This window comes from Triticum aestivum, chromosome 2D, assembly GCF_018294505.1.
Source record: "Triticum aestivum cultivar Chinese Spring chromosome 2D, IWGSC CS RefSeq v2.1, whole genome shotgun sequence".
Lineage (NCBI taxonomy): Eukaryota > Viridiplantae > Streptophyta > Magnoliopsida > Poales > Poaceae > Triticum > Triticum aestivum.
The window spans coordinates 159,707,645-159,719,889 of NC_057799.1; the positions used below are offsets into that span (position 1 = coordinate 159,707,645).

Below are 12,245 nucleotides of genomic sequence, written 5' to 3' on the forward strand. Positions count from 1 at the left end.
AACTTCTAGTTTTTATAGAATGGGGAAAATAATTTTTTATACAATCTTTTGAAATGCTCGTCTTTTTAATTTGAACTTCTCTGATTTTTTACAAACAGGGAAAATCCGTTATAAAGATTTTTAAACTACTTCTTTTTAACTTCTTGCTCAAATTTTTTGAACTTCCAAATTTGTCTTTTAGATATAAAGAACTTCATTTTTTACACGTTGACTTGCTTCGGTTTTTAAATTTGAACTTCTTATAGAATTTTGTCGCGTCATTTTATGCATTTGCTTTTCGGTGAAATGGCCTAGGCGGTCCCTTTTTTCATTTGATCATTTTTCTTCTGTACGTGGTACACGTGAACTTTGACATTTCTGAAACATGAACTTCACATGCTATTAATTTTTTTTCATGAAACTCCATAGTTTTTATTCTTTGAATTCCATGATTTTTTTTGTTTACATTTTTTTGGTTTGAACTTCGATGTTCGTTACACGTGAACTTCCGAAATCACACCTTTTTTATACACATTTGCCCTTGAATCCAACATGTGCAAAAACAATAGGAAAATTTGGGTCAATTCTCATAAGCAATAGGACAAACATTTAGAGGGCACACATAATAGTTTCTTTGTTCTATTCACTGTACTACGCACAAGCACATGCACAACACATCCACAAAAAGAATTGGCTCACCAAAATTGGAGTTTCTAGAAATATGAAAATTGGACTTTTGTTAGAAACATCGAACTTCTTCGTTACTTTGAATTGAACTTGTTGGTCTTACTCTTTAGTAACCGGAAAAATTTGAGTTTTTAAATTAATATCAAACTGCTCTCCTTTTGAAAATTGAACTTCTTCGTTATTTTGAATGAACTTATTTGTTTTATTCTTTACTAACTAAAAAAATCAAGTTTTCAAAGAAATATCAAATTGCTCGATTTTTTTTAATTTGAACTTCTTGGTTTTATTTCTTTTAGTAGCGGAAAAAATTCTAGGTTTATAATAAACATCGAACCACTCATATATTTTTAATTTGAACTTCTTGATTTATTAATTAGTATTGAAGAAAATCCTAGCTTCGCAACAAACATCGAACATTTTTAACTTTTGTTTGAACTCCCCAAGGTTTCATCTATGAACTTCTTGGTTCTCATCCTCTTAACTCCAAAGTTTTTTTTTTGCAATCTCATGGGTTTATATTATGTTGAAATATCTTTTATTCTTCTGGACTTACATCTATCGAGCAATTGAACTGTTTGAAAAATAATTGTACCTACCTTACTCACAGATGAATCTTATCTCCTTTGATTCGGAAAGGTGTGTAACACATAGCACAAATAGAGGCAATTCTTCTAATTATTCTAATTTGAGACATAAACACAAATAACTTCCACATATTACTTCTATTTCTATTTTTTGGAAAAGAGAAACAAAAACTCAATTGTACAGTGTGAAGTTAATTATTATTATTTTGCAATGTGAAAAGTTGCATTTTTTAGTGAACTTTACTGTTGTTTTATTTTCTACCTTTTTAATACCAATTGGACTGTGCAAGTTTTGCATGGTGAACTTCTGTCTTTTCATTTTTCAATAAACACAACGAATTGCTACACACAACATTTTTATATAAATACCCAGCAGTTGCTCAAAGTCAGTTTTTTTGGCTCACACACTAACTTTCTTGCACCCACATGTGCGACTGAACTTCAGACAAGAAGTTATTTAGAAACACTACATAAGTGCACATAGTACAACAGCACGGAAACAAGATTTCTGCTACCGGAGCAAATTCAAAGCAGTTGCGATCTAAACGTTTGTGTTCTAACTTAGTTGGGTTCACAACATGAACTTCATAAAAATCTATACAACATACATCACAACACACAAGCAGCACACCCAGTGCACGCATAAACGCAAGCATGCACGCACACACCAGTGCACAAACACACACATTAGCATGTTCCCCATGCCACACTCAGGGCGCACTCATAGGGCGTTGGTGACTGGCCGCAGAGTTCGCGAGGACACAGGGCAGCTGCGGCGGCAGACAGGACATGACACACCATGCAGTGCCTTTATGGACAAGTTAGAAGCACTAGTGCAAGCGCTTAAAGGACTCCGACGACCGCACCTGTAGCAAAGAGGTAGAAGTTCAGTTTTAGGTACAAGTTTAAATTTCAGATTATTCAGAGGCACTTGCATGAACATGATGATAGCAAAAGCAAGCATATAGTAGGAGACTATAACCCGCAAAAATGAAAGCTAAGACACGTTCAATAGTAGCCTGGAAGCACACACATACAACCATAATTAAACTTGGCATATAGCTATAATAGGACTTCACGATGGCCGACGTATAGCCATAGTAGAACTTGGCGTATAGCCATGGTTGAACTCTCGCCATTAGTGTATAGAATATCATTAGGGCTCCAAAATACAACATGAATCAGCTAGAAAAGAAGAGCACAACATCTGAACCTTCCATGGCCATGGGGTATGAGCATTACCACACAATAGAAAATAGTACAATACCACTTATCCACCTATTACAATTTTTTCAGTCTGGTAGTAACTAGCCCAAACGAATTTCAGGCCAATCTTTTTGGTTCAGGTTCAGTTGACCACTTCTGAAAATGTCCAGGCTCTAAAATCCAACTCTGCAATTTTTTCAGTCTGGTAGTACTAGCTCGACCAAATAGTGCAATCCAGATCTTCTTAAGAATATGATGACCATTTTGAGGAGAGTGCAGAGTTGCATTTTTGTGTCATTATATTTTTACGACTCTAGTAGACTTGTCACTATTTGGTTGAGCCTGTACTATTTTTGGTCTCTTTGAATGACCTGAACTTCCGAACAAGCATACAGAAAAAATGTACTATTTAAGCATATAGCAGGAGACTGTAACTACTTGCTTCGGTTGAGCATGTACTATTTAGGCATATAACAAGCATATAGCAGGAGACTATAGCAGCTCTTCTTTCGATGTTCAAATATGACGAGCTGAACTTTTTCACAATAGTAACTAGCTCAACCGAAGCAACTTATGATGACCTAAACTTCTAAAGAAGAATACACCAAAATGCAGAGTTTGATTTTTAGAGACGCAAGTTCTTCCAAATTGCATTAATCAAACACTAGCACCACATCAGACTCCACACAACCCCTGCAGTTCAATCAGTCGAGGTAGCTAAGTTAAGTTAACAGAAGTTTTTACCTCACCAAGACATCCATGTGCAGGAGCATGTCGCAGAAAGCACGCCTGCTCAGGTTGGGGCCGTTGCTGTAGGACAGTACGGTGGTGGGCGACGCTGCCGGTTGACCCAGTACAGGGAAGGTTTGGCCGGCCTACCCACGCTCACCGCCGCCCTAGCCTGATTGTTAAAACTGCATCCAAAATGAGCAGCTATATAGGAAATAAGCGCTACCTCACTCCAACCTTTATACGAATAAAGAGAAATCTGAATGTTTTGTTTGTTAAACCTTCAGATCCATATAATGCTGACCACATGCTTTTTCAAACAGAGCACACTGTACTTCTTTTAGGACACGAAGCATGAATGATTAGTGAATAAGCAATATAAAAGAGGAATTTTGCTAATTGCATATACGTCCATATATGTATCATAGAGAGATCAAAGATAGAGAGATGCTGCTTTTTCCCTTATATGATGGTTTGGTTCCCTTTTATCAGTACACCTAGAGTTCCTACTAGACATTAGCACAAACACATTACTGGCAGCCAAAGCATAAAATTGCTAGCATGTTATGGTCACGCCCTGATTCGTGATGCATGGGAAGGGGAAGCAGTGGAGCGGCTGAGCTCCACCGGCCACGCACGGGGTGTCACAGGGGTGTCCACGACGGATTTAGGAGCTACAACATCAGTAGAAACCGAACTGCAGAGTGCAGAGGATCCGACCTTCACTCCAGCGCTGAGGAGGTGACGAGCGTGAGGAGGAGGCCGGTGGATGACTGAAACTGTAAAGACTAAAGAGGCATCCGTAACAAAAATGTTGAGCAGACCTCCAACTTTTGTCCCTGCAGTTTCTTCGGTTCTTCACCTTCCACTTATCCCTTTGCAAGCAACAAGCTACTCCACTGTTTCCCTTGCTAGCTGCTGTAACAACACATTCATTATTAGTCTATTCATGATCACTACAAGCAAAGATCACACCAGATATTCCCAATAGAAACATAATTTTTATCAGAAGAAAAAAATATTATTCTTTGCACTAATGAAGTTCATTTTTTTCACTTCTACTAAAACGTACTAAGTCCAAAAGATAGAACACATTCATCTCCTCAGTCCTCACGAGTAAAGTAAAAATAGGGTATGTACAAATGTTCATCCCAAATGAACACCGGTCATGAAATTTTCTGCACCATAAACATTGCAAAGCTCATTTCTTTTAACTGTTAAGAACTGATGATTTTCTTTTGTCAATGAACTCTTCTAACATATGTACTAGAATTTCTAAAAGTTCAACATTTTTTTGTAATGGATATAATGAACTCCTTAATTTCAGACATGAAAATTATAGAATTTTTTTTTATAGGCAATCAAATTGACATACAGAGGAGGCGAGAAGGCTGACGGAGAGAGACGACGTCGTTGCAGCCGAAGCCGGTGTAGGCGGTTGGCCTCGTTGAGACGACATCGTTGCAGCCAAAGACGGTGTAGCCGTGTAGGCGGTTGGCCTCGTCGGCGACGCGCTGGAGGAAGGGAGTGCTGTTGCCGATAGCGGGAGATGAGGCCCGTGGAGGCACAGGGTCTCGCGGCTGCCAGCTCAAGGAGTAGTGCGTGTAAAAAAGATAAAACTGCAAAATTCAGTACACTTTCTGTAGAACATCAAAACAGCAACATTCAGTTCATCTTCACAAAGGAGGACTGTTGTAGCATCTAGATTCGAAGGAGAAGCATTATGCTAGAATAAGTTGGACTGCATATATTCTTCTTTTTGAACTTTTGCAACAAGTTAGAACTCTGTATGCAGGTCGTGGGGAGGTGAGCGGCGGCAATGTACGCGGGCCTGAACATTGTTACTACCCAAAACCACAAACGTGCTACCTGTAGAAAATCCACAAACGTGCTTAACATGGATGGGATGGAAGTGCTGTGCTCACCCTCACCTTGACTGCTCTGGACTGCTACTCGCGATGGCCCCAACCTCCCTGACGATGCGGGGCTCGACTGGGATGGCATTGTGTCCCCGTCAGGGCAATCGGGAGGAGGCGGAGGTGTGGGAACCGGGATGAGGAAGAAGGTAGGTGCGGGAGCTCCACCTGGGGGGGATCGTGCCAGAGTGGGGAGGCACTGGGTGGAGCCGAGAAAAGCTTGGATCCCCGCCGATGGCCCCCAATTTTTCTGGAATAGGAGGCAGGCAGAGTGAGCCGGGGCAAGTAGGCGACTAATGTGGCGTCCGCTCCGGGGGAACGCAGGTGGGTGTGCGCAGCGGGAGCTTCCGGGGAGGAGATGAAGGTGGGGTGGTGGCGGGATTCAGGGGCGATGGGGCGGTGCGGCGACCGGAGTTGGGGGCGATGGGGGCGGGGCAGCGGCCAAAGCCAGGGGAGATGGGGGCGGGGTGTCGGGTGGGGCGGCGCGAGGGTCAGCGCGGTAGTGGGTCGTCGGCGGGAGGCTCGCCGGAGCCGGGGGCTGGAGGTGGGTTGGGGTGGAGCTGCGCTGCCGTGGGGATTTTTGGATTGGGGTAGGGGAGGTAAGGGACGGACTGACACAGTTGGTTTTTTTTAGGGCAATGATAGGCACCGGTCGACCCGCCAAAATTTGGGCCAGTCGCCGCGCACCCGTTCGATCAGCGTACGATGCGTTACTCTTCCAACCGTCAGATTCTATCTTTTTTTCTATTCCATGTCGTCGTCTTCCCCTAATCACGCAACCGCACACAGGAGACAAGAGCGACAGCGAGCGCCACGGGCCTTCCCGCACCCAGTCATGAACGTGCGAGGTCTCATCGTTGGCGCTGTGCTTGCAACCTCGTCACCGCCGTTCGCATCCCTCATCACCGGCCGCTTTGTTTTCTGCAGCTCCTGGCCATGACGGGTCGCCGCTCCGACATCACGACATCGTAGCACCGGCCGGTAGCGGTTGCAGCTCGCCTCCTCGTGGTTGCAGCACCAGGTATGCCGCCGACCACCCTCACCGACTACGCTCGCCGCTGTGCATGCAGCTTGTGTCGCTGTCGTCTCCCTGGTCGTCACTTCCATCCGTCACCATGGAAGCAAAAAACTTACCGGTGGAAGCTTTCCGAGGCGTCGGTTGCAACAAACCAGAATTCCGCCCCTGTCTTCGCCGTAGAACCACCAATTGGTTCCCAGCAAAAACAGTTGCTGGTTCCAGCTCCGCCGCCGGCCGGTTGCAGCAAAATAATTAAATTGCCGGTTCCAGCTCCCGGCTTCGGTCGGTTGGAGCAAAACCAGCGGCTGGTCCCAGTTCTTCCTTGGCCGGTAGAAGCAAAAACATCTGCTGGTTCCAGCTCCCGTTGCCGACTCCGCATGACCATCGTAGCGACCGTCAAACGCGATTCCAGCAACCGGACGTCGCGGTTCCAGCACCTGGGTGTCGCAGTTGCAGCACCCACCGACCACGTTGTCTCCACCATCACAACACTCTGGCGACCAACCCATGGTAGCTCAGGTTGTCCCCGATTGCAGCACTATGCAACACGGCATGTAGAAGGGGGAAGGAGGAGGGGGAAGGCCTGGCACGCGCGGCCGCATGCACGCTTGAGAGGAGGGAGGGAGAACGAAGGAGCAGCAGGGCAACAGAGCAAAGCTATTTTTGTGGTAGGAGGAGAGAGAAGAAGGAATAGGCGAGAGGTTGAAGACAGTAGATCGTGGGCAACACAGACAGTAAATTGTGGGCAACACAGACAAGGTATGACCAGGAGCAAAACAAGGGAAAGGATCAGGTAAAAAATGAGCGGTTGCGAACGCTCCAGCGATGACACATTACGCGCGCGTGAGAGACCGACCGAAGATTCGGCCGGCGCACCGGATACAAGCATTTACCTTTTTTTATCTTGGGAACACGTGATCGCGCCTATATAGGGCGTTGTGATCCAAATAGTTATTCTAATCTTGGGATTAGAATAGTGCTACTCTCTCTCTCTCTATATATATATATATAGCTGGTCCGTTCTGCTAATGTTAGCAGAATAACTATTCTGATAACACTTCCGCACTGCATGCTCAATGCAAGTGCACGTCATTGTTTGAACCAAGTGTGCTGCAGTACTGAGGCGAGTGAACTTCCCGTCGCAAAAAACTGCACACTATGTTTTTCCGGTACCTTTTTTCTCTAGTTTTTTAACTGTTTGTCGGAACAAGGCGTGTAATATACCGTTGAAAAGCTATGGATTAGGCGTTACTTCGCCATGTTGAACACTATTCGAGACTCCTCACGGTTTAAGAGCAGTTTTGAAAATGGTGCGGCTCACGATGAGTGGTAGCGAGCGTTTTTCGTATTTTTTTAAACCGCTCGTCGGAGTGAAGCAAATGACAATCCGTTGGAAAGATATCATCGAGGCGCATCTTTTCCATATCTATTATTTTCTTTAATTCATTACGGTTTAAGAGCAGTTTCAAATTTACTAAATCGCGTAATTATGTTTTTCATTTTTTTTGAATTTTTTGGTAGTGTTTTCGCTCCATTTTTTCAATTGTTTGTCGAAACGAGGCGTGTGATACGCCATTGGAAAGCTACGGACGAGGCGCAACTTTCATATGTACAAATGTTTTTGGGATTTCTTACAGTTTTAAGTCAATTTTGAAAATCGTGCGACGAACGACGAGTGGCAGCGGCCGTTTTTTCGTAAAAAAATTCAAATTGCTCATCGGAATGATTCAAATGATACACCGTTGGAAAGATATCGACGAGGCACAACTAATTCATGTAGAACACTTTCTCTAATTCCTTACGATTTAAGAGCAGTTTTGATTTTACCGAAATGCAGACACTCTGCTTTTCGCGACACTAAAATCGACGTGTGTACTGCATCAGACAGAAAACCACACTTCTTCAGACTGAAAACCGCACTGCATCAGACGAGCAAGTGAATCGCATGATTTCTTTTTTCGGGCGTGTAGTTTTCTCATATGAGAAAGTTGACCACACTTCATATCAGGCGTAAGTGAACCACAGCATTATCAGGAAGTGAACCGCTTTACTTTTTTGTGTCGTTTTGATAACATTTTTCTGCATTACGATATGAAAAGCATCACACGGCCGACCGCACTGCTTCAGATTGAAAACCGCACTACATCCAACGGGCAAGCAAACTGCATGATTTTTTGGGTCCTTTTTTCTAACTATTTTATGGATGAAAATAGACCACAAAGACAAGGGCAAGTGAACCACATTAAAGGAAAATTGAACTGCATTCATTTTTTACAGTTTTGACACAGGGGCGAATACAAAAGAACTGCACCATACCCTACAAAAAGCTATTCTACATAATCAAACTGCAGGAGAGAGGACCGGTGAGCTGAGCTACAGGCTCAGCCGAACTTCTTGGTGCAAATAGTGGACCTCATAATACACATTTTAACTACATGATTCATTGACTAGCAAACCATAATCAACAACATTTTTTAGTCTGACTGTGCAGTGCACTTCTTTATCTCTTTGTTTGCTTCTTCGCCTCCCTCCTGCAAAAGAAACTAAACTGATTTGCCGAGATGAGATGCTTTGCACTGGAACCGCACGAACCGGAAAAGGTAATGGACTGCACCAGGAGCCATCAATTGCAGGGCCGGGCGGGCCGAACCGCATCGTGCGCCTAGCACACTACAAGTCTGGATGTCTGGGCTGCAATGGGAGGAGGGGAAGCTCGTCTCGAGAGGGGCTGTTCGTCGGGGAAGCTGGCGCGCCGACGACTGGAGGCAGCCTCGGTCCCGATGGCGCACGACATGGCCAGCAGGGCCCACACGCGAGGACGGCGGCCATTGCGGGACGGCGCGGCGCAGCCACGAGGGAGCGGCGGAGGGTGGGGCATCTCTGCACGGACGACAGCAGGAGGGCACGTGTCCATCGGTGCTCGACGAGCGGATCTCGCGCGGTGCGTCGACGATAACACGACGCATCTTGCTGCGGCTGGGTGTGGCGACCATCCCGCGGTGCAGAACGGCCGAGGCAGTCATCGGGACGGCGCTGTTGACCGGCGGCCGCCAGATCCATCGGCTGGGCATCGCGGCGGGTCGGATCCGTCGCCAGGGCGGCGCGGGGCGGGAGGTGGTCCGGCGACGCGGGGGCTGAAGGTGGTGCGGTGGCGCGGGGCGGGAGGTGGTGTGGCGGTAGGGGCGGGAGGTGGTGTGGCGGCGGGAGGAAGGCGATGCGGCAGGGCCGGATCCGGTTGCTAGTGGATCCCCAACGGCTTGGGGCGGGCGATGGGATGGGGGGGGGGGGGGGGGGGGGGCGGGCGGCGGGATGTGTTGGGGCGCCGGCTGGCGTGTAGAAGGTTGTTGGAGGAGGAGGCGGGTGGGTCAGGTCGTGAGGAAGGTTGCCTGCGCGAGTGGGTGGGCGGGTGTTTTTTTCTTCCCTTTTATCGCTTTGTTGTGGTTGTTCGCTTCGGGTGGATTCGCTTCGGTGGTGGGGTGTTATCGGAATAAGCTTAGATGTTATCAAAATAAGGTCTTCATAATAGACCCACCTTATATATATGACAGCACTATTCTAATCATGGTATTAGAATAGTTATTTGGATCACGGCGCGTCTATATATATGAGCGTTCTTGTTCCCGAACTCCCCAAGCTGGAAAAAAAAAATCCCATCCCACCACCGCTTGTCCCCAACCTTCCCCGATCCCCTGCCCCTGGATCCACCACGACGGCGCCTCCCTCTCCCTTGATCCGGCGCCTCTCGCCGCCATCGCCCCAGCCCCAGCTCTGGCCCGCCTCCCACCGTCGGCCCCCATCCCCCGACGCGCCTCTCGCCGCCGTCGCCCCGGCCCCGACGCGCCTCTCTCCATCCTAGATCGCCTCCCGCCGCCTCCTGCATCTCGCCGTCCCCGCGCCTCCACCCTTCAATGCGCCACCGCCCTACATCACGCCGCCCCGGCGTGGCTCTGCCCCCAACCCGCCGGCGCGCATCCACAGTTAAGGAGCCGACGACCCACCTCCGGCAGAAGGTGTGGCACCCTCACACACGCGACTCCGCCGGTCCGAGTGTGCCGCCTCCATCTGCACCTGCAGTGCCCCGTCTCCACAAGCACCTTTGGCCCATGGCGTAGCTTCCCCCTTGCCGCGCGGTAGGCCTGGTATCCATCCATCGCGTGCGCCCTGCCCTTGCGTCTCTAGTCAAACTTCCGCATCTCCTCTCTGTTGCCGCACATGCGACACCAGCTGGCTGCCGTTCACATAGTACCTCGGCCGCAGTCCATAGCGCATCGACACTCTGCCAACTTGCGCGTGCCACGCCGAGCGCAGGTCCGCTGGGGCGCACTTGAACTGCAGTGCCTCCCGCATCATTGTGGTCTTGCGTTTGTTGCCGAGAACCAAGTGGGCAAACACCATGCGCTCCCAAAAGTCCCAACCTTCCTGTCAACAGCCGCGACAGTGGTCTTCTCCCAAGCAGACCAACTAACAGCAGCAAGTTGCACAAACTGATTACCTTTTGCAGGCAGAAAGATGAGGAAGAACACACTGAAGTTGAGAACAAATTTCAACTTGATCTGAAGAAAAAGGGTACAACAAGCATCAGAGATCATGCAAGTTGCTTCACAGGGCGCCCAATGTTAGGTGGTCCATTAAGGTTGTTTTCTCAAAAATCAAGATGTTCTGCTATGTGTTTGAGAGAGGGGATAACGCATAGCAACATTGAATGGATGAAGGTGAGAGAAGATACCGTGGAAATATGTGGTGGAGAAATGTGTGCGCTATTAGTTAGTGCCTTTTCTTATATAGAAAAGGGCCTGGTGTGGATAGGTCATTTTAGAATATTTGTTGTCAAGTGTGCACCATGCTTTCGCTCTGATCGTTATGCTTAGACGATTCCCAAATTTCCACAGTTTTTGAAGACACGTTTTACATATTCTCCTCTTCACTTTTTGTGTATGTTTTACGCCTTAGATATTTGACAAAAAATTCTCATGTCGAGAAGTTCATATATTACTACCTAGGAAATCCAGAAACAAAAGACCAGAGAGTTTAGAAAACTAACACCGCACCGGCCACATTTCCTTCACCGTTAATTGCAGAAGAAGTAAAAAAAGATTTAGTTATCAAAATAAAATAAAACCCTGGGCGGTGGATCTATGTTGTGGTATCCAGGGCGCGGGAAAAATCTCCTTGGGTTTTAAAGTACGCCAATAATTGAAGTTCAAAATTCTTATCGAGTAAGAACAAAAAAGTATGCTCTCTGAGGCTACTTGTGTTTATGCTCCAAAAGAAAAGGAAAATTATTTTGTCGGGAACAAATACTAAGGGACATTTGCTTCCCTCTGAACATAAATTTTCATCTCTGCTGGATATATTTCCAACTATAAAAGTAGAAAACTTTTGTGATTTATGCAGTCTACTTGTTGCAAAACAAGTGAACTCTAGAGATCTTTTGCTCGTTCATTACGTAAAAATATGGGACACCTGAAGTTCAAATATTAAATGCAAGGCAGAAAAAGTAAAAAAAGATTTAGTTATCAAAATAAAATAAAACCCATGAACTACTACTAAAAAATGCAAAGTTCAAAAATAAAAATTCAAGTTGCAATTCAACTATGCGTGATGTTTTCTACAAAACTGAATTTAAAATTGAGTGGTACGATGTTTATTACAAAACTAGGATTTTTTTCCGCTACACATGAATAACACCAAGAGTCCAAATTGAAAAAACCAATAAGTTCAATTTAAAAAAATAAAAAAGTTTAATGTATATGAAAACCCCAGATTTTCCTCGCTGCTAAATAATAAACGAGGAAGTTCAAGTTCATAAAAAGGAGCAGTTCAATATTTATTATAAAAACTCAATTTTTTCGTTACTAAAGAATAAGCCAAGAAGTTCGTGTGTGTAAATCCTGAATAGAAAAGAAAAAATGCATGGACTTTATTTTCTATTTTTTGTAATCTTGCTCTTCAGGTGTTCGTGTGTGTAACCGAACAAAAAAACTGAACGCATTTTGTGCTTGTTTTGGGCGTATGTTCTGCAGCCCGGTCTAAAAAAATAAACTGAACGACATTTGTTAGGAACATCAAACGAGTTCAAAAAATCTTTAGAAGTTCAGATAAGAAAAGTTCAGGTAGAACACAAAG

At 45.8% G+C, this 12,245-nt stretch overlaps 1 long non-coding RNA gene across 6 annotated transcripts; it reads right to left on the reverse strand.

Moving 5' to 3' along the window:
- Positions 1-1,662: 1,662 nt before the first annotated feature.
- Positions 1,663-6,790, reverse strand: LOC123052344 (uncharacterized). 6 transcript variants are annotated; one of them, XR_006424613.1, is made up of 4 exons: positions 5,117-6,790; positions 4,561-4,804; positions 3,201-4,103; positions 1,663-2,116 (listed from the first exon to the last, which is right to left on the reverse strand). It is a non-coding gene; the product is annotated as an uncharacterized lncRNA (long non-coding RNA). The 6 variants fall into 6 exon arrangements; XR_006424616.1 differs by having other exon boundaries at positions 4,561-4,765; positions 5,111-6,790; XR_006424615.1 differs by having other exon boundaries at positions 5,111-6,790.
- Positions 6,791-12,245: the final 5,455 nt, after the last annotated feature.